This window comes from Halichoerus grypus, chromosome 15 (genome assembly GCF_964656455.1).
Source record: "Halichoerus grypus chromosome 15, mHalGry1.hap1.1, whole genome shotgun sequence".
In the NCBI taxonomy this organism is placed as follows: domain Eukaryota; kingdom Metazoa; phylum Chordata; class Mammalia; order Carnivora; family Phocidae; genus Halichoerus; species Halichoerus grypus.
The window spans coordinates 24,884,744-24,898,182 of NC_135726.1; the positions used below are offsets into that span (position 1 = coordinate 24,884,744).

Genomic DNA, 13,439 nt, shown 5'->3' on the forward strand with positions numbered 1-13,439 from the left:
CGCTTCTTCAAAACAGATTAAGTGGCTTTTAAAAATCTTATTCTATGGGAACTTCTGTCCAATGACATGATCTTATGATAACACTCAGAATTTGCCAAGAAGGATTTAAAAAGAAATCACAAAGAGTACTTGACTATGAGAAAGAACATGAGTCAAATGCATATTGTGTGCATATTGTAGCTGCTAATGAAAATTTCCTCCCATCTAATTTATAAAATGTAAATTATCTATTGTATCTTTAAGTTTCCAAAAGACAGCTATGTATAAAAAAGGGGCAGAGCTTTTATAATATACTTATTTGTAATTGCATAAAGTTAATATATCACTTGGATTTATCCTCATCACAGTGAATCTCATGAAAAAGTAAATAAAAGATGAATAAACCGAGGTAGCACCAATGTCATTGGCATTCATGGGAAAGGTTGGAGAGAAAACCACTTACCCATTCATTCAAAGACTTACTGAGTAAGTGGATACTTGGAGCTTAGAATAGAAAAAAAGGAAGCACAGTCCCTGTCCTGAAAGATGTTTATGTAAGTGGGGAAGATAGACATGAAAATGGAGCATTGTGAGTGTGTCCAGTAAGGGTTGAAAAGAATGGAGAAGCAGAGTGTTTCTCTCAAGTTCAGTACCTGAGTTCTGTGTGAAGGTGAACTGTTTTGGAACCAATCAACTTTTAGATGAACGTTTAATATGCTGTGGAGGTGGGGTGGCAAAAACCACCTTTTTAACAATGAAATACGAACTCAGAAATGTGAAAAACCCCCTTCAAATGGAAACTAGCTTCAATCAATAAATTGCCTTCATCAGCTAGAATTCTTAAAAATATCTTAAAATCAGATTAAATGTTTGCCATAAGCAGTCCTTTCTTATTCTTGAGCCCCAGGGGAAAGAATATAAGTACTATCCTTTTCTAGACTTCAAATTTTAAAATACCTATTAGGAATCTTTATGTTTGATTTGGTTTTAAGTTTTGTTTTGATAACCACACCAAGTGATAAATCAATGGCTAGTATGAAAAATAATTATTGTTCACAAAATATGTTAGTTAATGAAATCAATCAATGGTAAGCTTATTAAAGTTTCTTACTTTGAATCTACTGTATTCCCATTTATAAAATTCTTCGTGTAACCCTTGGTATTTCAGATGGGAAATTAATTGTCTGATCTTCCAACTGAAGCAGTTTGTGAATGAGATATTTTTGACAGTTTCTTGAAACTTGAATACAATTCAAAGGTTTTGGGTGTTGTTTATTTTTGTTCTCTATGATTTGATAGGCACTCTGACATAATATTTTGTCATTTCATCCACTAAACAATCTCTTGGAATTACTCCTATTTTACTCATGAAGATAAAGATCCTAGATTAATTTTTTTTTCCTCCAAAGTTCCCACTGCTAGTAAGGAGTAGCAGGAGGTTGGGAACATCCACATAGGAAGGTAGGTAATCATGGAATGAAGAATGAACAGAAATTAAAAGTAGTTCAAAAGGGAACAAATATATTCTCATTGGAGGAAATACATGTGAACAAGGCTCAGAGACATAAAATCTTTAAAACATGATATTTTCCAAGAAATTCCTAAAAGACTCTTATTTCAAAAAACTGATTTAAGGAGGGAGACATCAGATATGTGTCTATGAAACATCACATTAACAGAATTGTGGGGGATGACGGTATGTAGGAGAATCCACTGGTATTAGGACACAACAGGAAAAAAAAAAAAAGGTCTCTCATATTCTTAATTAAGAGTGACTGTATACCCCAGTTTGCCCTGGTCAGTCCCAGTTTATGCTTGTCATAAGGTGTAATTATTTTAGCACCCCTTTCTCTCTCAAAAGTGTCCCTGGTTTGGATGATAAATTATATAGTCATCCTACTAATTAACAAGCTGATAGAACATATGGTACCATTCACCATCCTGGAATCTCAAGCAAATCTCCCCAAGCCACCTGTCTTTGTCTCTGACTTAGGGACAGATGCAGTTCGGTGTCAGAGGTATCATTGCCTCAGAGGAATTATTAGAAGCACAATGCAGAATAATGGCTACAAACCAACAAAATGTCATCAAAGACCAGGAAAACTTTAAAAAGAATGAGGTAGATATAGTTTCACTCAGTAGGTCTTGGACAGCACCCTCCATCAGCTGGAACAAAAGCAAGATGTAGAATAATGTGCAAGTTTGACCCCTTTAGGTGAGTAAATCCTTGAAAGCTACCTATGTGCCAGGATCAACTTTAAAAAAAAATACCTAGAAGTAATTTGGGAAATTTGGGGGTGACTTCTATTTTTCATTTTGTTGCTTTAGTAGATAGGTACAGAAGTAGAATTTAAAAATTCAAAGGTAAAAAGATGATCTGAATGGAAAGATCTGTCATTCTTTTATTTTCTACATTGGAAAAAAAAAAAAAAACCTAATATACCTTGTTGCTCTTAAGAAAGGAAAAACAATCATTGGGTATTTAGGGAATTTTATTTTCTCCTCTTGGATTGATGCAAAAGGTGGAAGGCATCCCTTTCTAAACTTTCTCTTTCAAATATCCACCCTTGTACTCTCGGACTCCAAAACTGCACTCAAGGGACCAAGACCGAACAAATTCTTGATCTATTTGTTAGCACAGTGATGCAATATCAGCTTCTTCTTACAATAAAGGGAAGTGAGAAGAGTTTAATGAGAAAGTATATCTGGAAATACAGCCCTACCCAAATGTAAGGTATTTTAAGATTAGTTAAAATGTCATTGCCAAAACAATCTTGACAAAAAAAAGCAAAGGTGGTGGTATCACAACTTCAGATTTCAAGCTATACTGCAAAGCTATAGTAACAGTAAGGTTCTGGCACAAAAACAAGCACACAGATCAGTAGAATAGAATAAAAAGCCCAGAAATAAACCCACGTTTATATGGTCAGTTAATGTTTGACAAAGGAGGAAAGAATATGCAATGAGAAAAAGACAGCCTCTTCAACAAATGGTGTTGGGAGAACGGGACAGCTACATGGAAGAGAATGAAACTGGGCCATTGGCTTCCACCATACACAAAGATAAATTCAAAATGGATTAAAGATTTCAGTGTGAGACCTGAAACTATAAAAATCCTGGAAGAGAACATAGGCAGTAATTTCTCCTACAACTGGATGTAGCAACTTTTTCCTAGACATGTCTCCTGAGACAAGAGAAACAAAAGCAAAAATAAACTATTAGAACTACATTAAAATAAAGAACTTCTGCACAGTGAAGGAAATAATCAACAAAACTAAAAAACAACCTACTGAATGGGAGAAGATTTTTACAAATGACATCTCTGATAAAGGATTAGTATCCAAAATCTATAAAGAACTGACACAATTCAACACCCAAGAAACAAATAATCCAATTTAAAAATGGGCAGAAGACATGAACAGATATTTCTCCAAAGAAGAAATACAGATGGCCAGCAGACACATGAAAAGATGCTCAACATCACTCATCATCAGGGAAATGCAAATCAAAACTACAATGAGGTATCACCTCATACCTGTCAGAAGGGTTAAAATCAACAACACAAAAAACAAGTGTTGGAGAGGATGTAGAAAAATAGGAACCCTCGTGCACTGTTGGTGCGAATGCAAACTGGTGCAGCCACTGTGAAAAACAGTATGGAGGTTCCTTAGAAAGTTAAAAAGGAACTATCCTACAATCTAGTAATCTCACTACTGGATATTACCCCAAAAAATACAAAAACACAAATTCAAAGAGATACATGCACTCCTATATTTACTGCAACATTTCTTACAATAGCCAAATTATGGAAGCAACCCAAGTGTCCACAGATAGGTGAATGGATAAAGAAGATATGGTATATATATGCAATAGGATATCAAAAAAAGAATGAAATCTTGCTATTTGCAGCAACATGGATGGAACTAGAGGGTATAATGTTAAGCAAAATAAGTCAGTCAGAGAAAGACAAATACCATATGATTTCACTCATATGTGGAATTTAAGAAACAAACGAGCAAAGGAAAAAAAGGGAGAGAGAGACAAACCAAGAAATAGACTCTTAAATATAGAGAACAAACTGATGATTCCCAGAGGGGAAGTAGGTAGGTGAAATAGGTCATCAGGTCTAAAGAGTACACTTACCATGATGAGCCCTGATTAATGTATAGAAGAGTTGAATCACTATATTGTATACCTGAAACTAATATAACACTGTATGTTAACTATACTGGAATTAAAAATTTAAAAACTTAATAAAAAAGTGTCACTGAGTGCTTGAAACTGTCAATTCTATTCCCTTTTAATTTAATGTCTATTGCTTTCCAGAAGAGATAAACCAATTGGAGCTAAACATCTTGGTGGTATAATCAGGGAGCAGTGGAAACAGACTCAGAAGAAAAACTAGGAATCATATAGAGCTACTTTTACAATCTTCATACACTTTCTCAAACTATGTAATTTCAAACAAGCTTATTATTCTCTGAATCTCAGTTACTCATTTGGGCTCTGTGCACTTTGCTTCCTAGACTACATTCTGCATTTTTCTATTCTTTCCCCTGGCTTGTCCTCATAAATTCAAACTCTCTAGTTCCTGCCCCAAAGCAATTTATATTAAAATCTTTGATGTGCAGAAGAGCTACTGACATTGATCGATTAACTTCCAATATCTGATGTATTAGAATGGGCTTGGCAAATATATTATATGGAAAATCATGGGTTTAATACATGTGTTTGCAATTGGTTTTGAAATAAGTTCTAAAGGTTAAGAGATCTGCCTTTATTTCAAAGTTTCTTATTTGGGGATATATGCGTCAGGTTCAAAACATCTATGAACCTCTTGAAACTGAAAATTCCGTGGTGTGTCTTGTAAATATGTTTTTTTGAGCACTTGAGAACTACTCTTTCAAATGAACATGAACCATGAAAACCATTTACACAACTGGGGAATTTAGACAAGATTCTGAATATTGTCCAACATGAACATAGAATGGATCTGATTTTTTTTTTCACAAAGATGAAAAAGGAGTAAGACTATCCAAATAAAGACAACATGGTCTAGAGGGAGAAGGACTAGCTTTCAGACTTAGCAGCCTGTACTATCCTATGAGACTCCCAAACCTCATGTTCCCCATCTCACTGAGAAGAAAAAATAATATATTTCCACTCAATCTTTTTTGCAAATATCGCTCCCGCCACTTTTGCCAGGGATACATAAATAAGTCAGTTAATGAAAATGGAAAATCTAACTTTCCTGCTTCCTAGCACAATTCATGAAATCAGCAAGCTTACTTAAGAAATGGAATGTCTATGACATGATTAAAAGAATCTCTGTCAAACAGGTTCTAAAAGGACTTTTATACCTGTGAATAAAAATACTTTCCTTCCTTGGAGGTGGGGGGGGGGTTTATTTGTTTTAAAAATATACAATGACATCTTACTAGCTAGCTGGAGCATAGTACCTGTCACTTATAAACTTGTCTTAAACTAATTAAACTATCAGCCTCCTTTTGTTACTCCAAACAGAACACGGTCTCTGTGCTTGTTTCCGGTCAGTGCTTAATAAGAAGAATGTGAAGTCATTTATCTTTCCCAGGGTCCCCTCAGCTATACCTAAATGACTTTCTTATAAACGCCTGAAGATTTTTAATTCAGGCCTACATTTAGCAAGATATATAGCAGCCTGTTTGACAGCAGTTGGGACACACACCATGACAAGCTCTATAAAGAATGTGGAGAGTCCTGCCATGAAAAGAGCAAGGGGCATCCTGCTGTTTCTAACCCTCAGAAATTGAGATTTAATACTGTTTGATGTTCAAGCATCGAAACTCAACCCTGACTTGTTAAATCTGCTCTCATTTAATTCTTGGTTTTGCTTAAGAGTAGAAAGTGTTTGGAATGAATTTTAACCAATCCCTGTTTAAGTCCAAAATTGTATTACTATCTAAATTTTCCAACTAGATTGCTTAGGGTTTTCTGGAAAATAATTTCCAGGTGGCCTATTTTCATTATTGGTCTAGAAAAAAAATGTGAGTTTCTTAATTGCAAAGAACCCTATTTTATTTTGCAAATCACCAGGAAGTCAGTAAACTTTCTCCCTATATCTCTTGGAGAGCACTGTGTTGGGGACCTACATAGTGAGGAGGAGTAAACAGGAGTAATAGAAGGACTCAAGCATTTGTTATGTGATGTTGGAAAATTCAGTGAGAATATATAAGTTTAGGTTATCTCTATTTATATAAAATCTTTCTCTCATTCCACAAAGCTAGAAGTTCTTTGTAACATATATTCAACCAAGGACTTACAACCAAAATATAATAAAACCTTTATTAATCAATGTCAGAAAGACAGACAATCCAGAAGGAAAAACTTGAATATATACTTCATAAAAGATATGCTGATAAGCATATGAAAAGGTATTCAGCATCATTTTGTCATAAGGAAATGCAAACTAAAATCATAATGAAATATTTACCATGATGGCTAAATTGAAAAATTTTTTAAAGGTGAAAATGTAAGTACTGGCAAGGTTGTAGAGCATTCAGAACTTTCAAATACTGCTACTGGCAACATAAATTTGCAAAAATATTAGCAGTAACTACCATGTTGAACATATACATAATTTATGGTCCAGGAAATCCACTCCTAAGTAAAAACTCAAAAAAAAAAATGTGCAAATATGCTCACCAAAATACTCTAGTATATGCTCATAGGAATGCCATGCAAAAACTGGAAAAACTCAAATGTTCATTAACAGAAGGACTAAAAAAATAAATTACAGTGTATTTGCACACTGAAATAATATACAGCAATGAAAAGGAAACATCAACAACTATGGGCAAAAAAAATTTTAAATGATGATATCATTTATATAAAGTATAAGAATAGGCAAATCTAAGCTATGCTGGTAGAAGTTGGATAGTCAAGTTAGTGGGTATGCTTGGGGAGGGAAGAGGATCAGTGTCTGTAAGAGACCATGAATGCAGGGAGAGTGCTCATGGGGTGCTGATAATATTGGTTTTTTATCTTGGTGCTAAATACATAGGTGTGTTCAGCCTGTGCAACTTCAGTGAGCTGTATATTTATAATATGTGCATTTTTATATGTATATTATACCTAAATGAATTTTTAAAGTCAAAAAATAATTAGTCTCTCTTGACTTAGTTTACATAAAGCATCCAAATACTAGCTAGATATATAGCTCTACTTCATGAAGGCAAAGCCAAAGCCCTTACACCAAAGAATTGTGCAACCAAGGGAGGAAGTTTAGCCAAACATTCACTCTATCATTTTGAATAATTTTAGGCAGGCTTTCAGGGTTCTACTAATGCTAATATTAATAATAATTTAGTTTCTAACAAAATTTGCATTATGTGTTTTTTTTTTATTACACTCAATGAGGTCCACTGGGCACAGCATGCTGGCAACTGAACTACTAGAAATGTTACCAACATTAAAAAGTAGGACTTCTGGCATCAGAGAAAACTCATTTTGAATTTCAGCTCTGCTGTTGGCTCACATTAGGGGGTTGTGCAAAATAACTCAACCTCTTTGAGCTTCAGTATCCCCAACTCTAAAATGAGAATAATTATCTGTCTACATGGTATGCAAGAATTAAATGAGATAAATTATGAAAAAGACTTAGCTCAGGACCTGGCTTTTACTTAAGAGCTCAAAAATGGTGGATAATTTCACCATTATAATTATTATGTATACATTATGTGTATTCCATTAAAATTATTATGTATTATTCTAATCCTTCTTGAACCTGAGTTCCAACCATGTTTTAAAATAGAGAAAATAGTAATCACAGACACACACACATACACGCACATGTGCACGCACACACACACGAAATATTTATTTATTTATTTATTTCACAAATTTTATTGAGCATCTACTATGAGCATTGTTCTGGATGCTGTAGATGCAACTATGAATCAAACATAGTCCTTTCACATGCAGCAGTTTTAAATCTGGTTATATATGAAGAACATTGTGATTTGTGTAATGTAAGTATGCTTCATGCAATAAAAGCAAACACTGAGGAAGTATTAGACTGTATCATCAGCCCATTTCAAGAGTCAGAACTACAATCATAGGCACCCACACATCTCTATAGACCTACAGTTTCAGTCTAACAGTAAAACAGTATTTATACATAAGGACTGAACACTAATCTTACTGTTATATATAACATACATGTTCTGATATAGATATATGTTGTATGTAACAATAAGATATATATGTTATATGTAACACTAAGATTAAGACTGTTACTTATGTAACAGTAAGACTAATATTAATCCAGAGTTAAATATAACATATTATGCATTATAATATGTTACATAATATATATTATATATAAATATATAACATAAATAACATGTGTTATATAACACATAACATATGTAACATATATATTACATTACACGTAATATGTTATATATATTATATATATATTAACTTATATATAAATATATATATATAAATTTGGTTGTTAGTAAATTTAGTTCCAGTAAGCCTCCCAAAAGAGTCTAGACAGTGATCTACTACAGTGATAACTTGTGTCTCATATTATTACCATATACACATCATAGCACAACACACAGAACATGATGGGTATTTGGTAATACTGTTAAGCAAATGTAACACATTTATGCTGGAAAAAACAACAACATGATGGTACCTCGGCTTAATTTCCAATTGCACCAGCATCCTCCTTTGTAAAGACAATAAATTTGGTCTTGATACCTTCTGAGATAGCTTCCAAAATTGACATTCCGGCCTTAAGATGTTACCCTACTGAGATGTAGGCTTAAATATCAGTTTTGGCTGGAGAGCCTGATAACTAAATCATTTGCATTCTAACCCTATTTTGCCTGGATAGCCTCCACCACATTGGAGATTGGTGAAGGAGAAAAAAAGAGCCTTTTATTAAGATCTTGCTGAGATATGAAATGTGGAATAATCCGTGACACTAAATCATAAAATTAACCAAATCACAATTTAGCAGGCACCTGTCCCTTTTATTTTTACATCATTCTTTCTGGGGGAAAACACATATAAATACTGAATAGTTTTGAAATAACTGTGTTGCAATGGATTTTTCCAAATGCTTACAATACTGTCTAAATTCTGATAATCTGTTGTAGGCTTTAAAACAACATGTCCAGTATCATATCCCTACACTAATATTACAAGCAGACAATATTAACTACAACACAAACTGTAATGAAAATATATACATATGATCACTTACAGTCAGCACAAATATTTTAAATAATGCATAGCAAAGATGTTATATGAAATCCATTATTCATGGCTTTTCTCATACATATATTTGAAAATGGAATGGTACTGGTTGCCCTGGAAATTTGTGTCATGGTGTGTTATATAGTTCATAACTTTCTACTCTGCCACAATTTTTTGCCTAAAAAGAATTCTCTAATTGGATTGTCAGTCATTTATACATTATCTTCTTCCTACTTGGCAGATGACATGCTCCCTTTAACCATTTTTCTTCCCCATTTCAATACTCACTGCCTTCAGCTCTCTTTCTTGCCTTCATACACATCCTTCCACTTATCGATTGCTTCTCTTATGTTAAACATAGGGTATAAGATCTAATTGTGCAACTAGATTACTCAGGCAAGAATTGTTTAAAAACAAATAAATGATATGCTATATTTAACAGGAAAAACTAGCTTTTAGTATTTTTGAAATTTCTATAATAATAATAATAATATGAAATAATGTGAGCAATGCCAAAACTTCAATTTGATGCTTTGACTTGAATTGTTTTACTTTTCTTTACTTTACTTTTATATATGTGCAGTTTATTGTATTTATGCCTCATAGTGCTATAAAAATTAGTTTAGGGGCGCCTGGGTGGCTCAGTCATTAAGCGTCTGCCTTCGGCTCAGGTCATGATCCCAGGGTCCTGGGATCGAGTCCCGCATTGCGCTCCCTGATCAGCGGGGAGCCTGCTTCTCCCTCTCCCTCTGCTGCTCCCCCTCCTTGTGCTCTCCGCTGTCAAATAAATAAATAAAATCTTTAAAAAAAATTACCCATCAATACAGAATAGTGGACTAACAGCACCTTAGCTGCTGCTTTTTTTTTTTTTTAAGTAGGCTCCACACCAGGCGCACAGCCCAGCGTGGAGCCCAACGTGGGGCTTGGACTTATGACCCTGAGATCAAGACCTGAGCTGAGATCAAGAATCGGTCACTTAGGGGTGCCTGGGTGGCTCAATCGTTAAGCGTCTGCCTTCGGCTCAGGTCATGATCCCAGGGTCCTGGGATGGAGCCCCGCGTCGGGCTCCCTGCTCAGCAGGGAGCCTGCTTCTCCCTCTCTCTCCCTCTGCTTGTGCTCTGTCAAATAAATAAAATCTTAAATAAATAAATAAATAAATAAATAAATAAATAAATTTAAAAAATCGTTTTTTCTCTTTAGTGTCACTTTCCAGTATGTGGCAAATAGGCTACTCCTGGAGAAGTTTCAACATATGTGACTTGCAAGCCGCCTATTCACAGACTCCTGTGGAGGCACTTTATGTGAAGGCCCTGGTTCTAAGGCCAGTGCATAAGAAAGAACTGAGGACATTTGGGGAGATACATTGACAAATGTACGTGTATCAACACACTGGAAATGATTCAGAATCTAGAGAGGTTAATTTTAGGTTATCTTCTAAATAAACGGTGGTCTTCTAGGGCTCCCAGACTACATTAGCATGAATAAGGAATTCCAAGAGATTTGGGGCTTGATTATATGTCACAGAAAATGCCATTCTGCTACTATGCCCCACCACTATGGCCACAAATAAGGGCCCACTAGTGATATATATTATGGCCGATCTATAAGGAAACTTTCTACTTATGGACCATCTGACCCCTTCTTTGAACCCAGAAACACAGAAAGTTCCCACAGCTTCTTAGTGAAAGAGCTGAGAGCAGAATCCAGTGCTCTTGATTTCATTCCGGAATTATTTCCATAGAACAAATAGACATTTACATTTCCAGGGACTCTTTCTGTCAATATATAGGTTTATTCATATCTTTCTGTCTTTGGTAAACCCTGGAATCTGACTTCCAAAATACAGAAATTCACATCTGCTCAAAAAATAATATACTCATTGGAATGATGACTCCCTTAGAAGATGTGTTTCCACTGGGCTGAATCTGATGACACCAGATCTCAATACATGGAAACATTCTTTCCTCTGAATTAGTGCTTTAAAGTTTTGTTACAATTTGCCACTTCCACAAGACCCTATTAATATTTGGATTGGCAAATCATACTGCATTCATTTTTGAGCTAAATGAGAAAACAATGCAAGCACTTAAGCACACACAAAAGGGGTTATTCTTTTGGAAAAGCAACCCTAGAAATCATTTCCAAGTGCTTTGAAACAGGAAAAGTTTTCATGACCAGAAACATAGCAAGGAAACCAGTACCAATAAAAAGACCATGATGAAAAAGTAATGCTCAAAAAGATATTTCTCCTGAAGCAAAAGTCAAAACTCAATTTTGATACATGACCTTATAGCTGTTCTTTTAGATCACTGGCACATAACAAATAGGATTTTTCCCTCTTTTCACAATTCACTTTAGTTTTTAAGATAGACATTTTCATATTCCCCTCACCTATCCAGTTATATTTTAGGGTTCCAGTAGAGGAGTAACACTGCCCACAAACTCTCCACTGAGGAATAGTTACCCTTTCTCTGGGAAAGTCTTTATCTCTGATGCTCTTTGTAGTTTGGTGTTTGGTGGGAAGAAGGATTTTGATAGGGAATGTTCACTCAACAAGCCAGAAGTTTAAGTAAATAAATCCTAAAGATCAATGTGATGACAGACACAAGATGGTCAGTATTTTGTACAAAGAGTCTATCAATAGATTGTTAAATTCAAACGGGATATCAGAATTTTGGCTTTTGTAAGGTGATAAATTAGTTGTGTTAGCTTTAATAAAGATGAAATTAAGGACTAATACTAAAATAATCCTTAGACTAACAATACTAATAATTAAACTAAGAATAAGTTTTTGCTTTCTGTGACTTTTATCTCTTTTGATCATAAAGTCAGGACTAAAAAGTTCCAAAAGTGATAGTGAAAAGGAGGGAGAAGGGGCTCTATTCAAACGGAGAGATTAGAAAGCTATAATGGTGTGGCTTCAAAGATAACTACGTTCAAAATAATTATGTAAGAAGACACAGAAACTGAAGATCCCTCCCTCTGCTTTACCACTCCACTGTCATTATCTTTCTCAACTCTTTCAGAAATGAGGCAATATAATAATAATTTATTTTTTATTTATATCATTCCTTCTATTCAAAATAGTATTGTGTAGAAATTGTGGAATTTACATCAAAGAACAAGCACTGAAAAACAAAATGAACAACCCTTTCCCCCTCAAAAAAGATGTTATTTTCAAGCAACAATAGAGCATACAACCATCAGCCAAATTATATAACACAACCACTGTATGTATATGTGAGTGTGTATACACACACACACACACATATGTATTTTTGTAATGGCCATCCTTCATTATCCCAAAGAAGGTCCTAGGAGTAATTTGGTGTAATAAAACATTTCTCAAAGTATGCTATATGGAAAATTTTTCTAAAATGTTTCTGAGAGCAAATAATTTTGGAAATGGATGAGTTAATAAACAAAATTCACTACAGCAATTCTAGGACTGTTCATATATTAAAGAAAAATCATGACTCTCAAAGGGAAAGATAATCTGCATCAATTCCCTCAGACTAAACCAATCTTTCCCTTTCCATCTCTCCTTCCTTCCCTTGTTGCTTTAGTCAGAGTTCTCCAAAGAAACAGAATAGGATACAGAGATTTATTACAGGAACTGGCTTACCTGATTGCGGATGCCAAGAAGTCCATGATCACCACTGGCAAACTCAAGAGAGAGAACCAGGAAAGCTGGTGATGTAATTCAATCCAAGTCCAAAGATCTGAGAATCGGAGGCTGATGGTGTAAGTCCAGATATGAGTCCAAAAGCCCAATAACTGGAAACTCAGAAGTCCTAGGGCAGGAGAAGATGGATGTCTCAGCTCAAGCAAAAAAAGAGCAAACTTGTCCTTCGTCTGCCTTTTTGTTCTACTCGGACCCTCAACAGATTGAATGGTGCCCACCCGCATCAAAACGTTACTCAATTCATCAATTCCAATGCTAATCTCTTCTAGAAACATCCTCACAGACACACCCAGAAATAATGTTTTACCAGTTATCTGGCATCCCTTAGCCCAGTCATGTTGATACATAAAATTAATCATCACACTTGAAGATAAAGATTAATTTTTGGAAATGCTGTTTCCACCAAAAACTCAACAATTTCCCAGAAGATAATGGCTACATGATTTGGATATACAAGAAATAACTGGATTATTTAAATTATTATTGAAATTAATGATGTGCCTAGATAGAATGGTGTCCAAAA

General features: G+C 34.7%; 1 long non-coding RNA gene across 1 annotated transcript in view; it reads right to left on the minus strand.

The window, feature by feature from the left end:
* Positions 1–13,439, minus strand: part of LOC144380248 (uncharacterized) — an 882,993-nt gene that overhangs the window by 375,472 nt on the left and 494,082 nt on the right. Inside the window, exon 4 of the long non-coding RNA XR_013444222.1 lies at positions 12,857–13,025. This is a non-coding gene — a long non-coding RNA (uncharacterized LOC144380248). The remainder of the gene's footprint in view (positions 1–12,856; positions 13,026–13,439) is intronic.